The sequence below is a fragment of the Protopterus annectens genome, chromosome 10.part0 (genome assembly GCF_019279795.1).
Source record: "Protopterus annectens isolate FY-2018-M chromosome 10.part0, PAN1.0, whole genome shotgun sequence".
Classification (NCBI taxonomy): Eukaryota; Metazoa; Chordata; order Ceratodontiformes; family Protopteridae; genus Protopterus; species Protopterus annectens.
Window position 1 is genome coordinate 1556231262 of NC_056744.1, and position 15735 is coordinate 1556246996.

A 15735-nucleotide genomic window follows, 5' to 3' on the forward strand; every position below is an offset into this window, starting at 1 on the left:
TTTTATGAAAAGTATAACACTTTCCAGTGCATTTGGATACGACAGTACTGCAATGCAACCCCGGTGAACAGTGTTTCAATCTCACATATGCCATTTACAAATTGTACAACATGAACAAATTATGTGGTTTTCCCATGCTTCATACTTTTTTCTTGTGCTCCATGATGCAGCAGCAAATACTTCAAAATGTATTTTTTTTAGGTTAAAAGGCTTATTTACATGTATATATATATATATATTCCGGAGAAAATGAATGACAGAGATATGAAATATGGTACGACTGTGATGATGTGAGATACTGCCAGTTATGCCAGGAGAAGTAAGGCAAGTGGATGTGTAACGTATACCAACATAGTTAGCTGGAGTTTTGTAAAGAATTATATGTCATTTGTATATCAACCTGCTTTGTAAAGTTGTATTTGTAAACTGCTTGTGTTAAAAATGTACCAACAGTAGGCCCTTCTGGAAAGAAAAGAAATGCAACTCTGTTGAAATGAATATATTATAGCAGAGGATAATGGAAGAGAACAGGTTAATCTCAGTCCAGCTAACTTTGAAAAATAGTCTGAAATTAAATTACCTGGTTTAGGCCTGTAGCCAGAGACGAAATGTCTGTGAAAACCAGTACTAGGAATCCTACCATATTGTCCATAGGGGCAAACTAATTGCTACCCTGGAAGGGTGGAAGTTTCCGAAATGGTTTTATAGCTTTCTGATGCTAACACACATCTTAGCAAAACTCTATGCATGTGTATTATGACACACATGCTAGATTCTGGTTCAGTTGCTAGTAAAGGGGGTAGTGTGGGAACCAGAAGTCAGCTGACCAGATGTGTGTGATGCCTTTCTGTAATCCAGCACTGAAATTATATTTTTATAGTACACAAGACAGAAGTCTCAGGGCAGTCTGTTTGTGAAACCCTACAAAGAAGGACCACATGCCTGCTTCATCTTGCCTTGCTCTAGTAAGTGAACTAGGAGAGAGTAATTCTTTAGATCAGTCATGAAAATAGTGAGATTAAATATCGTTTTTATGCATCTGTGTGAATCTTTCCATCAGTGTTATTTTTAATATTTCCTGTGATGAAACTCTGTTTACTGTAAATAGATATTTAGTAGTGTCATGTTCCTTTATTACTTATTATTCAATATATTTAAATGTTTCATTGTGGCTGGTCTTTTATAGAATATTTTAAATTTTGAGAGTACTTATTTATTTGGTAACACTGTGGCCACTCCTAAAAGCCTTGCTGCATTGGTCAAACACTACTTTTATTAAATGTAATTGGATACCCTGGTAAGAGTCTTAGAGTAGCAGGCTTTAGAGTGTTCTGTTGGCAGTACCCACCTTATATTATGGGCAGAGGGGGCATAGCTGGTAAATCTGTGCCAGCCTTTTTCAGGTGTGTGTGTGTGTGAAAATCAAATCTCAAAAGAGTGTGTGTGTCTGATACTTGGAGCAGAAACACGCAGGACTAGTTTCACAGAGAGGGTGGTGCATGACTTTGCTTGGAACACTTGGCCAAGCACTCAACTCTACAGCTGTGGTCAGTGTGGAGTCTTATTTGTGGCCTGGTGAGAGAAAGAGAGACGGAACACCCAGCCCCAGGATGATAGTGTGTTCTCCATGTACTCTTAAGGGAAAGTGTGCTTGGTGCAGAGAGCTGCATCTGTAAATACTGTGTGTATCTAATTTTGTTCCAAATGAACATCCCTCACCGGTGTCAGTGGTGAGGATTGAGGCTCCTTGATTACTGTCCCAGAGGAAGGATGGCACAATGACATTTATGAATACTGGAACATTCTTCTGACAAAAAGTACAGATTATAGATTCCTTCCAAATGCCTTCACCTAATACACCGAACTGATGATGGAAATTTAGCTTCCTTTATCATCAGCGATCCTAAGCAGCTCACATCCGATTTTGCTGGGCAGTCCCAACTGCTAAAGTGCGACTACTAACACACAGGATAACAGTCCAGACCTGGCTGCAAACATATAAAAAAAAAATAAACAAATGTCTTACAAATCCATCCTCAAAAGAATTTAAAAGAAGGAAAGATCAAGGAAGCAACCTGCCTGAAACTGCAAGTGGCAGACATGGAATAAGTTGACACCTTTTATAAATATTTGTCACAGAGACCTACACTTTTACTTGTGTGAAGTGACATCATCTATGTTTTGTTGGGCTTGTTGCGAGTTTCTCAGCTAACAGCACTTCAACTCATTTTGCAAAGGCATCACATCATAAATAAGGCATGCATTTTATAAGGACTTTCAAAGATAAAAGACACGTGCACACACACGTGCATACTTGTACACGCACATGCAGACATATATTCTGATGTAATTCTACCGCAACAGATATAGTGGTCTGATACATACTAGAGGGTGTGATGATTTAAACAGCATATATACATACTCCTGCACCAGACACAGCCAAAAAGACTGCAGGGCACATGGCAGAATCACAGAGGCAGCTGACAACGGAGGAGCTGGAGGCTCAAGCCTTCTTAATACTTTCACTGTACAGAAGATGCAGTGGTATACAGCATTAAAACTGCTTTACCCTAGCTACTCTTCGCTGCGTCCTGGTTATATAGTCCCACGCATCCTGGTTATATATTCCCACTTGCTGCAATTCTGTTAACCATACCTGCTTATATTGTACACCTCCAGTCCCTGCTTTGTGCAATCCAGCACAAGTCAGCACCCTTTCCTCTTAACACAAGCTGATCTGGTTTATGGGGCAACATTAAGCCATCTAAAACCACTCAGTCTTTTTAGTACTTCCCTCTAGCACACACACACACACACACACACACACATGCATTGCCTGAAACACACTATCTGCTCTGCAGAACTCCTTCAGAATCTACTCTTATCCCTTAGCTATTCTAAAAGTATGGCTCTCGGAAGATGTCCTCAGTCAAGGCAACACGCTACTGCAATTTATAGCAAGAATGTTTGTTGCATTTTTTGTTTTATATTTAAACAACAATTAAATCTTCTTAAATGTCAATTAATAATAATAATAAAACAGAATAAATACTAAGTAAGAAAGGAAGAGAGGGTGAAATTAGGATTTGTGATTAGCAAGAAAAGTCATAGCTTTCTATATCTAAAATATCTCTATTATCTTACTAGAATGAAATATTTAATTTTAGTACCTACTAATTTACATTATATATCAAATCAAAATTAGAAGAACCAAAAAAAATTACAACACATTATATGCTTTGCCTATTTCTGTAAATTGATTCCATTTCATTTAGCTGACAATGTATATATTTAACAGGGTTCCTATCACTTTGTCGAACTTTTAAAAGTTTGTGTCACATGGTCGACACCATATGATCGAACTTTTAAAAGTTCGAACATTTCAACGGAGATCCCCGTACAGTGCGGCAATGGAAGTTTTCCATTGTCTGCACTGTAGTACGATCTCGGAGTTGGTATATTTAAAGAGCAGTGGGTGTGGGGAGGTGCTGGGGGGCTTGCCCTCCTGCTTAAGCTTTCAGGTAGTTTTTTTCTGTTTTTTTTTTTTTTTTTTAATTTGATTTTCGAACTTTTAAGAGTTCGAACAGATGGTCTGGACCATATGGTGTTCAAACTTTTAAAAGTTCAATTATCTGATATAGACCCTATTTAACATACAAGTTCCACCTTTCAGTTATTGCAAAATCTGGTATCACTGATGGTTTCCAATTATCTAAGATTATTCTCTCAGTTACCATTGATGCTAGAGTTATATGGGACTTCAAGTTCTGGACTAAAATAGTCCAATGATAAATTTTTTGGAATGCACAATATCTCATTTCCTATCATTATCTGCAGAATTTCTCATATGCTTTTTCATTATTTTTGAACTGGTTCATATAACCTCCCATAGTGAAATAAGCCTGCTGGTTCTTACCCACAATGCCAACATCCTGGAGTTTTAATATAAAGCATTAAAAAAAGTCTGTTGGGAGAAAAATGTATAGCATACAATTTTACATTGTATAGCTCCATTTCTAACTGACAAGTGTGTTTTTTTTTTAATTTCTAATAATAGTTTCATGCATTGTTCTTTCGAAAATGTGGCAGATAATGACTTTTCCCATTTTTACCTGAGAATATTTCAGTCACGTTATTTTTAATGTGTATTTTACATAATATTAGAATAATATTAACACAGACATCTATATAATGCTCAAATTCTTTACAATTACCTGAAAAAAATCTTTTCAGTTAATTTCTTAATTTAGTAATTCAGAAATATTACTACTTTGAGAGTCATATTCCAATCAGGACAAATTACTCAACTCAGGCAATAACCATCTTATTACAAAAACACAGATAATATGGCTCAAGTGTAGCTTAATATTGTGAATTAATGATAATAATTTTGGAATTATGTATTAAAAGTATACTAGTAAACAAAATCAAAAGTTTGTGTAAATAGTACTGAACAAAAGGACAGTTGATGTTTACTAATTTAGTCAACATAACTGGTAAATAGGGCATCTGGGAGGCATCTGGGATAGCATTAGTTATAACACAATGCTTTAAGTCCAGTAAACTATAGCTCCCCTGCTCCTTACATGATGTCATTACTTGACAAGGAAGTCTGGGGTTTCCTCCCCTACATAAAATTTTCATCAACTTGTATATCCATTGTTCTTTTGGAGGAACTAAAATATTTTGTAAGGGAAATACTATTAAAGGGAGAAGTGCCATTTTAATAATATTAATTGTTTCTAACAAAGAACAAGATGCATTTTCAATTTGTTTAAATATTTTTTTTTGTAAATTGAATATGTATTCAGAAAACCTTGATCTAAATAAGGTCTAATCAATATTCTCAAAACATTAATTTCGTTGGCTATTAGAATTTGATTTAAATTAGAATTATTTTCAATGCAATTTACTAACTTTAATTAAATCTTTAGCTCTCTCAAACGTTCTATAACTAAACCTATTTGTTGATTAAATTTATCTGCCATAACAAGCAAACCACCACAAAAGCAAATATATACTGTTCTTTTTAATCACATTTATTAATACAGCCTCGAAGTAATAGACATATTGCAATAACAAAAACAGTAGCTGATAATGGGCACCCTCGTCTTACTCCTGTAATTTAATTAAATGTAGGTAAAATCTTATCTTATTATTTAATTTGGTATATGCTTCTGTCTGTGCATACAGGTTTTCCATATCAGTAATCAAAGATGTCATCATAATATTTTAATACTCATCATAAAAAGTGTCTATTAATTAAATCAATGGCCTTATTCACATCATATTTGATTATATCTAATGAAACCTTGTTTTGTTTTGCATAGGAAATAAATTGATTATATTAATAGTTAATCTCCTATTTGGGGAAAAATAATATGGATTGGATAAAGGATTTTCTATAATTGTGGTAATAATTTTGTATTGATTACCTTCACTATTATTTTGTAAAATAAATTTAGTATTGATATGGGGAGGTAATATTCTAGCTTTAAACCATCCTTTCCTTCTTTCTGAATTACAACCATCTTTGCAAGTCTCAATCTGGAATGCCCCATCTAGGAATAGTCAGATGCATTACTTTCATTTGCACTAGTTTCAAAAATATGGGTGCAAGATAATTTAAAAATGATTGATAAAATTCAGCTATAAGTATTAGGACTTGGTACTTTATTTGGTTTTAAATCACTAATCGCTTTCTTAATAATCTGTAAAGAGACTTCAGTATTCTCAATTTGTTCTTTTGATTTGTAGGTTGCATTTCTTAATAAGGTGGGTGCAGACAAAGTTCTGTAGGCAGGCATTACATGAAACAGAGAAATTACTGCAATGGCAAAAAAAGAGCACATATAAAATAATGTAGGCAAACAATTTCAGTGATACACGAATATCAAAATAAAGAAAAGTAAATGTTGCTAATAACATTGACACATGGAAATATACAGGGCAGGCTAAAACTTGCACTGCAAATCAAGAGAGGAATAAAAACCCGACAAAAAGAGGTGGGTCAGTAGCCAGTCTTTATTATTTTTACCACCAGTCTCTTTGATCACTGCTGGCTTGTCAGTCAAATTTCTACAAATGCACTGCTGACTTCTCCCCTCAGATTTCCAAAGTACATGCATATGGATAACGTTAGAATAAAGCCAAAACTTTTATGGGTTTAAAGTTGGCCACAGGCTCTCTGAAACTCGTAGCACAATGCACTGAATGTTGGAGATGGAAAATGTAGGGAATGGCATAGAGTGAACCAATTACAAGCTACAGAACCTGGAGGCAACACAGAACCAGACTGATTTATCAGAAAAAAACAGGGGTAGCAGTGCGAGTTCACTCAGTACTGGAGGAGATGAAATTTAGAATCCAACATCCAATGAAAGAGAATGTCACCTTAAATCATTGTATCCTGGTACCTGTATTGCAGAACTCAACAGTTGTACCCCAACTGGTCCCTGGAGACAAATGGGCACTAGAATCAGCTGCACTTTCACACCTCTCAGAAGTAAGAGTAAGAGAAGAGATCTGCACAGTGTTTGAGTTCTACAGCTCAGCATAATCAGTGATCAAAAAGGGCAAGAGACCACCCTACTGGAGGGGAGGGAACAAAGCCCCTTGAGCTGGGGCATCAGCAAGTAAGATGAGAGATGTCCAAACTCCTCTCATCTGTACAGATTTTCACAATGTCCAGATTTTTGGCTCATTTTTGGCCTGTTCCTCTTTTTTTCTGGCAAATCACTGGGAAGATCCCAGGATTGAAGTCACTAAATAATGGCATACATTTGAGTTTCAGACTTCAAATCCTTCAGAAAATGTATATTAAAACAAATCCTGTTACTCTAGCAACTTAAGTTTATAAGAGCAATATTTAAAATATGTCCCTATTTGTACCCCCATTTTCTAGGCTTTGTCCAGATTTCTTGCATCAATAGATTGAGAGATATCACAACTGTAAAAGCAAAAGTCATAGATGCAGAATTCTTTATTTTGATTGTTTGAACACCTGCACCTGTAGAAGGCATGGCTATGGCATGGCTATAATCTTAATTAACCCAACAGATCGGTCTTAATGACTGCTTGTTTGATATATTTTGTCTGATTTTAAGAAAAAAATAGTTGAACAAGCCTTGGAAGCATTGCTTTTCTGGAGGACTAGAAGGGGACCCAAAAGGAGAGGGCAGCCTGCTATTTTACTTTGAAAATTACCACAAATAACAGTGGAGGTCTACCTGGACTAAGACCCCTACTGGCACATAGTTTCAAATTACATTCCCAATAAATAAGTGTAAACTCTGGTATCTTCACGTCATTAAAAGTAGCTTCATTAAACTTAGCACAAATATCACAAGCCACAGATTCATGATAGGAGCCTTGACAATATCAAAAGTGTCAGCACACGTAATCTGCTTGATACAGTCACATTTGTCAGAAGTCCGAGCTGTGATGGCCAACTAACCAAAACAACAAAAACTAAAAGGGTAAGGATACTATAACAGAAGGAGAAAATATAAAATTACAAGAACGTCTAAAAATACTGACAGAAGGTAAGGATACTATAACAGAAGGAGAAAATATAAAATTACAAGAACGTCTAAAAATACTGACAGAAAGACCAAAACAGAATGGCAAATAAGGTCACCAAATGGCAAATAAGGTCACCAACCTACAGATCACCTAAGAGCAAAAGCTGACCATTGGAATGATGTTTTTTCCGCAAATATACCCTGTGGTTATTTAGACTCAAACCAAACATATTTAGTGACGAGAAGAAACTCGAGATTGGAGACAGAGGTACACGGTATTGTTAGAATGAAAAGTTATAAAGGTATCCTGGGAAAGTTCTCTGTGCCCAGCAAGCTAAGTCCTAAACATGAATGGATCTTCCTGAGACGGAACATTTTTTTCTTTGTTTCTGCGCAGATTATGCACTGTGTAAACAACACTGATAAACATAAAAATGTTCAAACATCAAGAATTCCAGATTGTTCTCATGAGTGATAAACCACCTTACTTCAAAAGATGAGAAATAAAATAAGAAATTTATGTCAGTACTGGCTTGAGACCAGTAGTCAATTCCACTCAACTCTGAATAGTTAAAAGTAACTCATGCTCCCCACCTCTGACAAAGTGGAAGATTTATATTCCTCCCCTCATCTCAGGAGGGTCACCATCTCCCCTTAAAATTCCCAACTCTTTCATCAGGAAACCCCCTAAGAAACCTTCTCACCTCTGTAAACTATGGCTTAAATTATCTCCAAATAAAGAGTATTCAAAGCAGGACACAACAGAGCATTATGCCCATCCTGGCACACTCATTCATTTACTGCCTTTTTATCTTCTGCTTACATTCTTAATACCCCTGAAAGTACTTTGGCGTTACCAGATTACAAAATCAAGAAAGCCTCTATTAGGCTTGCAAACATAGACTTATTTCCCATATTGGTCATCCTACGGAAAATTCTTGAGAATAAAATCTTTTAAAAGATACAACACCTACAGCATTATCTCCAGTGACCAAGAAAGATTTTAATTCGATTCTGCATAGCTATGCTCAAAATATGGATAATGAATTGCTTAGTGGTATCACTTCACTGACCTAGCAAAAAATCTTTTTCAGTAGTCATGCTCTCCTTTTGAACAAGCACAATGGCCTTAACACAGGCGATATTCATTTGACTTGATTTCAGAGTTAACTAGCCAGGAGTACTGTCAAAAAATTGAATAATCATTCTCCTGACATGAACTACTGCAGACTAGTGCCCTGCAGGGCTTGATCCATCAGCTTTTAATATTCTCCTTATTTATTAACAATCTAAAACTTAGCATCAGTGATAAGGATTCACTACCCTTATTACATACAGATTACCTAGTTCTCTTTATGCAGTTAACACTTAGCCAGACAAAAAATAAAACTAATATTACTTCCTATCTTGCTTACTTCACTGGAAAGATTAGCATTAAACCTGTACTAAATGCAAGGCAATCCAGGAAGTGATATCCAATCATATATGATTATTTTAATATGTAATTGATTTATTTGATTACAAAATATGCTCTCTAGTCATTTGTATTTTTAACCTGATAAACCACTGTTATGTGAAAGCTCACTGGTTTTAATGTATTAAGTTTGCTCTTCTGTTGTACTTTGAGCAGTTTTATTTTCTTTTGTTTGAAAAAAGTGACTTTGCCCTACTGTCATCTGCTCAGGTAAAACAGTCATTAATCTGGAATGGCATGACTACACTCTATGTGCATGAAGTCAGACAGAACACTTAACTATACATACAATGTGTTTGGGTGAAACAAACTTAAAATATTTTATTGGGCCTATTACTTATCACACTGAAACATCTGTGGAGCATACAGTCAAAGTGGTTATAGCCTTGTAGGTTTAGCATTCAGAAACATCTGTGGAGTATATAGTCAAAGTGGTTATAACTGCAGAATTTAGGGGCTGCCTGCCACTGAAAATGGCTTGACCTGCCGTAGTGATCATGTTAAGCACTCATTAATATGGCCTTGTAGGTTTAGCATTCATTTTTGCGAGAGAAGCTGGAATACTTTAATGTGGCCATTGGTCAGGGTTTTTTTTTTTTAAATTACAATTGTAAAGCTGAGCTGTACACAGTCCAAGCACCTATAACTGATGGGTACAGAGGTCTTCTATGAATAAGAGCGACTTATCCCTTCTGTTGCTTGACCACAGTTAAACGGTCACTTATCTTACTTGTCAAGATCACCATCATTGAATGGACTGTATTTGCTAAAAATCAGGTAAAACCAGTGCTTTTATTGTAAGCAAAACAGTGGTGGTACACGTGTTGCATCATTTGGGTCAACACCCCATCCTGCTCAATCCCACCCTGTCCCGACCCCCCCCCCCAAAAAATACATTTTTTCTGCAAATCCTCTTTCATGAAAAAATAAAATCTTCTTGGTTAATAATGCAACAATTGAAGTCACTTCTCACAGCAAAGTATTAAGCATGATAGTGCCCTGTTGCCAGTCAGGGTTTCAAAAAAAAAGAAACTCAGTCCCCCAAACACATTGCCTCCCTAGTATCTGGTTAAACCCTGCCAGGTTAAACAGAACATATAAAAAAAAAGTCAATGCCACGGCCCTGAAGAGTTTCATACAGAGTAGGTTGATCCTGCCAGGCAAAATCATCTGGTTAGCCCTGCCTATCAACAGCCCCAAAAAAAAAAAAATAAATAAAATAATCACACAGACAGACCACAGGAATCATCTGGACAGCGGTTCCATTAATGGTTTGTTGACCCTGCCCTGCTGCCAGTCAGTGTATTAAAAAAAAGAAAATAAACAGCCCCTTGCACACACACTGCCTCCCTAGTATCCAGTAAAACCCTGCCAGCTTATAACATATTTAAAAAAACAGCCTCACACACACACATAAATGTGACGACACACACAAACCATAGCCCTGTTAATCCTCTCGCTCTCTCCTCACAACTAAAAGTGTGGGAAGAGAATGCGAGAGTAACAGGGCTAATCAGCAGCCCACATCACGATTACATGACAGACTGATGACTGTGCAGTCCCATCAACCGCTGCAGCCCACAATCCTATGACAGACACACACACAGTCTCTCCTTACCTGGATGTATGCTGGGGGTAGCAAACTCTCCTGACAAGGCAGGTATGATGGTATTGACACAAATTTGACGCGCATTCATCAGGCAGGTTCAATGGTGAATGGAAGTTTAAATTCTGCACGCAAGTGGACTCGCTGAATCCGGTGCTTTGGATCAGAGATGCCAGTACACCATGCCGGCACGTGCCATCTCAAAAAATGCCCTGGGTAAAACAGTCGGTGCCATGGCTTATGTATATGTACACAAGCGGTGTTGCAGTGTATCTAAGAGTGACAGGCTCGTTGCAATGTTTCACTTTCCATCATAGTCCATCCAACATCTTCATTGTATACAATAACAGTCTCTCTTAGGAGGCTTGGACAGGATATGTGCAAAAATAATTGATAGATATTGAAAAAAGTCATCAAGGGCAGTATCAGCATGTTTGAAAAAAATATCACTAATTCTATTTGTGGACACTTTAGAATGTTGCAACCCACTAATGCTCTTACACAAGAAGTGCTTTTATTCACACATAAGAGGTTGATGTCACCAGGGCAGGAACTATTTCTTGATGCAACTTTTCAAGTCTTTTATGACACAAAGCACAGTAGTTAACTTAAAGCAACTCCTCTCAAGGATTTGCACTGGTGATAAAGTTCATTCATCAGTGCCTTTCAAACAAGCAAATCTAAGTCTGAGGCATATAAACACAAGCATTTGTAGGACTATGGTATTCTGTGTGAATAAAATGCCAGTGTTTCTGGCATGCAGGTAAGGTCTCTTGGCATATGGAATGGGAAGCAACTGGGCAGGTGCCATATAAAGATATTTTGGAGCCTTCCACTGGAAACCAGTATAAACATTCATTTGAAGCTGGACAGCAAGGGAAGGAACAGGAAACTGTGGCAACTCTGATGCAGTCAATGTTGAAGAGTGATAGGCCAGTGAGTTCCCATATGACAGAGCAACAGATAACACAGGATGAAACTGAAGAGAATGTGCCACAGGAAGAGGTTATAGAACTCTCAAAAGAATGCCCACAGGAAATGGAGAACAAAGAATGTGCCCTTAGTTTAGAAGAAAATTAGCTAAGAGAAGAGCTGCTTGATTTAACAGAAATAGACAAATAGATTGCAGAAGGTCAGAAGTTTGATAAAACAAATGAACACAGTAATTAGGACTGTCCAATCATCTAACATAAGTAAACAGGATATACTACTGTGCAGCTAAATTAATAACATATAAAGGTCTACCACAAGAACACAGGGTAGTAAGGGAAAGGAAGGGGAGAAATCAAATACCATCATGGAAGTACTAATAGAGAAAACTATAAAGCAATTAAGACAAGAAGTGTCACCGTTAGAAGAGTGACTAGATTAACAAGAATACTCAGAAAGATTCTTTCTTCTTTCGGCCGTTCCCATTAGGGGTCGCCACAGTGGATCATCCGTTTCCATTTCTTCCAGTCTTCTGCATCTTGCTCTGTCACACCAACTACCCGCATGTCCTCTCTCACCACATCCATAAACCTTATCTTAGGCCTTCCTATTTTCCTCTTACCTGGCAGCTTCATCCTTAGCATCCTTTTCCCAATATACCCAACAACCCTTATCAGCACATGTCCAAACCAACGCAATCTCGCCTCTCTGGCTTTGTCTTCAAACCATCCAACCTGGGCTGACCCTCTAATATATTTATTCCTAATCCTGTCTGCCCTCGTCACACCCAGTGCAAATCTTTAACTCTGCCACATCCAGCTCCATCTCCTGCCTTTGTCAATGCCACCGTCTCCAACCCATATAACATAGCTGGTCTCACTACCCTCTTGTAGACCTTCCCCTTCACTCTTACTGGTACTAGTCTGTCACAAATCACTCCTGACACTCTTCTCCACCCACTCCACCCTGCCTGTACTCTCTTCTTCACCTCTCTTCCACACACGCCTTTACTCTGAAGTGTTGATCCCGAGTATTTAAGCTCATCCACCTTTGCCAACTCTACTCTCTGCATCCTCACCATTCCTCTATCCCCCCTCTCATTCACACACATATATTCTGTCTTAGTCCTGCTGACCTATTATAATGGATCAGGATCTATCATGCACTATTGCAAATAATAAACTAAAAATCTCAACACAGGCAGAACACTTTACAAGATACTCAGAAAAATATAAAGGAAAAGCACAAAATAAGCAATTTATTGATGACCCCAAAAAGTTCTATAGAGAACTGGGAAACAAGGCAAAAGAATTGAAAGACCACTCAAAAAAAAGAGAGATATTTTGGAGAAATATTTATGAAGATCCTGTGGAACAAAGATGTGAAATGGACAGAAGAAGTAAGAATAAGTTGTTCAAAGGTACAGGATATGAAATGGGATGAGGTAACAGCCAGACAGACTGAGATAAAGTTAAGAAAAGCCTCCAACTGGAAAACCCCAGGCCCAGATGCAGTACCTAATTTCTGGCTAAAAATATTATCATCTTAGCACAAAGATTTAACCATGAGTAAGAACTATTTATACATGCACCCTGAACAAACACCAACCTGGATAACAGGAAAAACAATGCTCCTACTTGAGTGAACCTGCAAGTTATCCTAAAAATTATAGGCCTATAACTTGCCTTCCCCACTATATATAAACTATATACCAGAATTGATGCTGACAGAGTTTATAGTCATTGAGAAGAAAATTCAATCATGGTAAGAGAACAAAATGGTAATAAAGGAAAGTAATATGGAAGAAAGGGTCCTCTGCTGCTAAATAACGTCATAATGCAGAACTGTAAAAAGGGGAAGAATCTAAGTAAGGCATGGATTTACTACAAAAAAGCATTTGATAGTATCCCACATTCATGGATAAAAAGAGTGCTTAAAAAGGTACAAGATACACCCTACACTTATCGGCTACATTACAGTGATTGTGAAATAGTGGCAAACCACTTTGTAGTTAAGCCATGATAAAAGGGCAAATTATTATTCTAGGGATAAAAATTCAAAGGTGGATATTCCAGGGTGACTCCCTGTCACCGCTGCTATTCTGTCTTGACCTTAACCCTTTAAGCTGTCTACTTAAATTACGCCATGGCTATAATTTGGCTCCTAGAAAACAAAGTGTAAAGACTTTACATCTTCTTTTTGTCAAGGATTTAAAATGTTATAGCTTATCAGATGCGGAACTGAAAGCACAACTGCAAGTGGTCAAAACTTTTTCAGATGATATGTCATTTGGTCTTGATAAATGTGCAAAAGCAACCTTTAATGTAGGAAAACTGCAGCACCAAGAAAACCAGTTTGGGACAAGAATGGGGTATAAAAGAACTTCAGCAAGAGGGGGAGTATAAATATTTGGGAATTGATGAAGGATCAACAATAAAACATGAACAAATGTGAATGAAACTTAGTAAGGAATATTTTAGAAGACTTAAATTACATTTTAAAAACAGCATTGACATCTACGAACAAAATTCAAGCTATAAAACCAATTTGGTCTTCCTGTCCGAACTTACAGTTTTGAAGTGAATGACTGGTCCCAAAACATGTTGGATAGATTAGACATGAAAACAAGAAGGATGCTTCATGCTCACCAAATGCTTTATAAAAATCAGTGCATACCTAGATTATATATTCCCCATTCCAAAGGAGGTATGCGCCTCCTTGAAATTGATTACATGTATAGATCTGCAACTGTAGAATACACATATACCTGCTGACCTCACAAGACACAAAAAATTTAAAAAAAAAGGGGTTTTCCAAAATTTGGAAAAACCCCGGGCCCCAAAAAGTAGTATCGAAACCCTATCCTTATGAAATATCAGGAAGGGTTCAACTGCCATTAGAGCTTGCAATTCAGATACCCTTCTAGCAGACGTAATGGCCAACAAAAAAGCAGTCTTCCAAGACAGAAACTTCAACTCAGATGTAGCTACAGGTTCAAAAGGAGGTAAAGTGAGCTTTTCCAACACAAAATTGAGATCCCAGGAAGGAGTAGGAGCTCTACGTGGGGGTCTTATGTTCTTTGCCCCTCTAAGAAATTGCTTAAACAAAGGGTGAGAAAATAATGGTGGGTCACAGTCATAGTGAGCAGAAATGGCTGCAGCATGAACTTTTACAGAGGAGAAAGACAAACCCTTGTCTAATAATTCTGTAAGATACTGAAGTGAAACACTCTTAGGCACTGAAACATCAAAGCTCTTTGTTTTGCTCCAAAGAAAAAATCTCCTCCATTTATCAGCATAAACTTTCCTTGTACTAGGCCGTCTGGTCTCCAAAATGACATTCAAAACTTGTTGAGGAAGCTGCACCCCCAGGGTCTAGAACAGAATCGCCAGGCTGTCAGATGCAGGGACTGTATCCTGACATTGAGGAAATGATTGCTTGCCTGGGACAAAAGGTGTGGAATTGATGGCAAAGGCCAAGGAGGCTCCCGTACTAAACTCCTCAGCAGAGGGTACCAGTGTTGACGTGGCCAATCTGGAGCTATTAGAATCATGCAAGGCTTGTCCTGTCTGACCTTCAAGAGCACCTTGGGAAGGAGAGGCAGAGGAGGAAAGGCATAGACGTGAAGGTTGTTCCAAACTGAATGATAGAGCATCCACTTTCCAAGCTTTTGGGTGAAACATCTTTGTGCAAAACTTTGGAAGTTGGAAATTTAGTGGAGAAGCGAACAGATCTATGTCTGGAGTCCCCCAAGCCACTGTCAACTGTTGAAATACATGAGGATCCAATTTCCACTCGTGGGGATCCACCATCTGTCTGCTCAAAACATCTGCTAAGGAGTTCTGTGCTCCTGGCAGAAACCTTGCCTGAAGAGTGAGGTCCAAACTCAGAGCAGTCTCCCACAAAATCATAGCGTGTCTGCAAAGAGGGTACGAATGGGTTCCCCCTTGCTTGTTGATGTACCACATGACTGTTGTGTTGTCTGTTTGAATCAACACCTGTCCTGGTTGAAGTAGATCCTTGAAAGCCATCAGTGCAAATTGGACTGCTAACATCTCCTTCATGTTGATATGCAAATGCTGTAGTCTGAGAGGCCACGTGTCTTGAACCCATTTCCCATCGAAGTGGGCTCCCCAAGCCATGTCTGAGGCATCTGTCATTAAGATCTGACTCGCCTCTGGTCGGATCACAGAGAGTCCCTT

General features: G+C 37.8%; 1 protein-coding gene across 1 annotated transcript in view; it reads right to left on the reverse strand.

Moving 5' to 3' along the window:
• LOC122813725 (zinc-binding protein A33-like) overlaps nucleotides 1–15735 on the reverse strand; it is a 139409-nt gene that overhangs the window by 105123 nt on the left and 18551 nt on the right. The window lies entirely within an intron of this gene.